Genomic DNA, 4,756 nt, shown 5'->3' on the forward strand with positions numbered 1-4,756 from the left:
TCGAGATTATACGGTACTTCACTAAAAAAAAAGCAAAAGTGAAAGATAATGTTTTCAATTTAATGTACAATAGAATGTCGTTTATCCAATCCTTGTTTCAGTTTTCTGGATTAAATTCACACCCACCCACAGTCTTTTTTTAAAATTTCTTTCATATTGATATGATAGCAAGAACACAACTATAACAACACAAACCATTCATTTTTTATGTTTGGCTTTTCAAATAATCCGTAAACAATTTTATGTAATTTTGCAACAAAACATGGTTTTTAAACATACACTAGTGTTTGTGAAACTTGCAACACCACAAAGGACTTACTCGAGTGAGCTGAAAATTGCAGGAAATGTAAAGTAGGGTATGATAAGCAAATGATTAGAATTGCAGACCAGTAGCGCATGTGTATGCTGAGCAGCGCCCGCTGAACAGTGGATCGAACCGAACATAATTAGATGGCTGTAGCGAGGCGTGTATGATTATCGTGGTTATATGCTAGAGTAATCGTTAACTGAATCTTTACTATGCCTCTTCAACGAAAGAAGGCGAAATTTGAGCAAATTTCAGAGTTTAAACCAGGCAGAATCGTCGGCCTTCGTGACGCTGGATTGTCTTATCGTCCAGTAGCCACTCGTGTGCAGCGTAACAACAGCATAATCATGCGTGTGTGGAAGCAGTGGATGGATGAGAGTCGGACAGCTCGGAAATCCGGGAGTGGACCCCGAAATGGGATGTCAGTTCGCGATGACAGACACTGGTGCGTATGGCACTGACAGACCGCACAGCTTTTTCTAGACAATTGGCAGCACAGTGGTCAACATCTACAGGTGTTTCATTGTGTGCTTCATCAATTCGGAGACGTCTGCGGCAGCATGGGATGTGCGCAAGGATTCCTTTATACAGGATTCCTCTCACGCAAAACCATCGCCGCTTGTGGCTACAATGGGCCAATGTGCATAGGAGCTGGCGTGCTGATTTTCACCCCGGTCATCTTTTCTGACGAATCCCGCTTCAATTTGTGGCACCATGATGGCCAAATTCGTGTCAGGCGCAATGCCGGTGAACGGCACATTCCGGAGTGCATTATCAAACGCCGAACACCCGGAGTTATGGTCTGGGGTGCCATAGCATATCATGGACGATCACAACTGCCACAAATTGTGGGCAATTTGAACAGTACCCGATACATAAACGAAGTTTTACAGACCCAAGCTATTCCATTCCTGCAAGGATTGCCAAGGGCTGTATTCCAGCAGGATAATGCCCGTCCACGTGTCCCCAGGACTGTCAAATCCTACCTTGATTCGCAGCAGGATAAGCTTCTTCCTTGGCCTGCCTATTCCCTGGATATGTCACCGATTGAACATGTGTGGGATTTCGTTGGGAGGCGTCTCGCTCGCGATCCTCGTCCTGTTGCTTCGACAGACAAACTTTGGTTGCGCATACAAACAATATGGAATACTCTTCCACAGGCAGATATTCAAACTTTGTTTCATTCCATGCCGCATCGTGTCGCAGCTCTTATTGTGGCGTGTGGTGGCCACACAAAATACGAATTTCTATCTCTTTCTATTGTTTGTTTGGTTTGAAAATGTAATCATTTATTTGCACCATTACCACTCAAATATGTATTAAATTTCATTCAACTATGATGCTTTCTTCATGGTGTTGCAATTTTCAAACAGGAGTATATTAAGCACTCAAGTCTGCTCATTTAAGGATTTGTTTTGTTTATCACACACACTACCCAGACAGTGGCGTAGCTAGGGAGGGGCGGAGGGGGCGGTCCGCCCCGGGCGGCAAATTAATCCTTTTCATGAGAGAAAAAATAATGTCTTTTTAAATTAGGAAATTATGGTTTTAATCTGTTGCTGTAGGCGAAAAGAAAATCTTCGAACTGTAAGACTTTGGTGTCACTACCAGAATAAAATTACTTTTATACAAAACTGTCCGCTTTCTTTCAAAAACTTTCCAAGTCTTTCTTGATAGCATATCAGTACAATTCCTTGCTTTTTCTGAGAGGGCGGCAGCGGACAGTCATGGCACCAATGTTTTTTTAGACTGTAGAAGTTAACTCCAGGATCGAGAAAACAATGAATTACTCCAATTTTCGTTATAAGAAAGAGATAACACTGGGTTTTAAGAGCTTTTTGAAAACCTCTTTGTGAAACAAAACCTTTTTGTTTTTAAACTTCAGGAAGATGGTGTAGTGGGGATGGAGTAAGAAGGGGGAAGGGGAATGAAAAATAGTTCACGAAACAATTTATTACTCATCAAAGAGGTGGCTTTATATGTTGCAGAGTTTACTTTGATTTCTTATTCAATACAAGAGTTCTCTATTTTATAAGTAAAAGGGATTTCTGTTTTCTCACTTTTGAGAGTAGAAAATCTACCTAACAACTTTGGATCACATGTTAGACTATTCCTTATGGAAGGTAAGCAAATTTCATTTTTCAACATTTGGTTTGGCCCCTCAACTTGGCCAAACTTAGTCTAAAATTGTTTTTTAGCTTACTATTCAGTTTCAAATAATTCCGGCTTGGGAACCTCTTCTCCCACCTCCACTCTGTAGTCTAACAGCGTGAAAGACAGCTTAAAAATGTTTTTAGGAGGGAGAGCTCTCGGATCTTTTCTCTTTTCTTGATATCACCAAAGATAGCCTTAGCAATACGGTTTTAGACTTCAATGTTTAAAAATTTTTGGGTAGAACTTTGAACCATGTCTTTGTCTCTAACGTAGCAAACACAGTCAAAAAGTACATATTTAGATCTTTAATTCTGAAAACGTTCCCGCAGAAATTTCCTATCCTCTCTTCTAAAGTCTCAATATATAGCCTAAAATTACGTTTTTATAACTTCGATACTTCAATATCAATTTGTGAAAACAACATTTGAATCTTGACTTTATGTCCTAACATGATCAAAGATAGCTTATAGCACGTTTTTAGGACTTCAGTTTCGTAATTACCTTAAGATAGATACCTTAAGGAGAGATACCCCCCCCCCCCTCATCTAACGTCTCCAAAGATTAAAACTGCGTTCTAGAAACTTGAATTTAAAAAAAAAAAATTTCGAGGAAGGAAACCCGAAATCCTTAGACCTTTTTCTAACATCCCCAAAGATAGCCCATAATTTCGCTCATAGCAATTTGCGTGAGTTGGAGAGCTCGTTAATCCTTCTTTCTCAAAGATGCTGACTAAAATGAACTTCAGCTTTAAGAAAGATTTTGGGAGGGAAACCTCCCTCTGCCCCCTTTTGCTCATAACATCATCAATATCAAACAAACCCTAAAGTCGGGCGTCAATTACGGAAATTTTCCATGAGAGAGCCGCTTGGCTTCACAAGATTCTTGGTGCCATTAGATGTTAGGGAACCCTTTAACGTCATCAAAGGTAGCCTAGAATTGCGTTTTTGAGACTTGCTGAACGATTTTCAAAGAAAGAAGTCGAAACTTCCCCAATCCAGTAAATCACCAAAGATACCTTTAAAATTTATTTAAATTAAAAAAATATTTCAGTAAGAAACCTCATTGCTTCTCTTTCCCCTCAGGGGTGCCCACAAGAGAAATAATAGCGCAAGATGCGCCATCAAATTTTTTTTTTTTTTGGGGGGGGGGGGGGTTCAATTTTTTAATTTAAATTTATTTATTGATTTATTTTATTCTGTCCATATTTTATTTCATTTATTTATTTTGTATGTGTGCGTCTGTGTCATTGGCTTAGCACAGAACTTTTCTAATAAAATAATAATAATAACAAAAAAATTAAAAAAGCGAGCTAAAAAATAAAAAACGAAAAATGGGCGGAGGTTTTTTTTTTTTGGGGGGGGGGGGGGACTTGGGCCATGAACTTGGGGGGGGATGGGCACCCCGGTCTGCCTGTCTCCCCTAACGTCTACAACTACGTTAGAACACACATGCAAGTGCGTTGCTTAAGATAGCCTAAAAATTGCATATTTCAGAGCAGAAAATTTCCGAATCGAGTATCCGACCATTCCCGCTTTTCTTAACCTCTCCACAAAGTAACTGAAGACTACTTTTAAAACTTTGATTTCGGAACATTCCCACCGATCCCCTAACGTGAACAAAGAAACACTAAAAGTGACTTTAGTTTTGAAAAAAAAAAGAAAAAATCGGTAGCAAACCCAAACCGCCCTTTTTTTTTTACTTTACTAAAAATTACCTAAAATTTCGATCTTTAACGTAAATTTAGCAATTTTCTCCAAGTGTGGGCCTCCCCCACCCCTCTCTTTTCTTTTTTAAGTATGTAGAAATTAATTACGTCATTTTGTTCTTTAATTAAATTTCTAGCTTTAATTCAAACACTCTTGACAGTTTAATATATGAGCTATTTCACAACGAAAGGGCGGCAAATTAAGAAACCGCCCCGGGCGGCAGGGCGGCAAACACTAGCTATGCCACTGTACCCAGACAGCCTTTAGTTCTAGCTAGTTCAGATCAACGAGTTTGTAGTTAATTAAAACATTGCGTCCATAAAAAGGGAACCTACTGTGTGTCATTCACAAGAAAAGCTTTTGCTACATTACCTAACTTGCTAAGTAAAAAAAAAAGTAGTTAAGTTTATATTAAATGGGCAAAAATGGCGCACTCTGTTCCATTCCTTATAACTTTCCTTGAAATACTACGATTCACCTTATTGCCAGTGGCAGACTGGCACAGGTATTTGGGTCAAAGCTTAATTTGTGAATGAGACAGTAATTTTCTAAAATGAGTCATTAGAAATGACAAGAAAAAACAAAAAAG

The sequence above is a fragment of the Uloborus diversus genome, chromosome 6, assembly GCF_026930045.1.
Source record: "Uloborus diversus isolate 005 chromosome 6, Udiv.v.3.1, whole genome shotgun sequence".
In the NCBI taxonomy this organism is placed as follows: Eukaryota; Metazoa; Arthropoda; class Arachnida; order Araneae; family Uloboridae; genus Uloborus; species Uloborus diversus.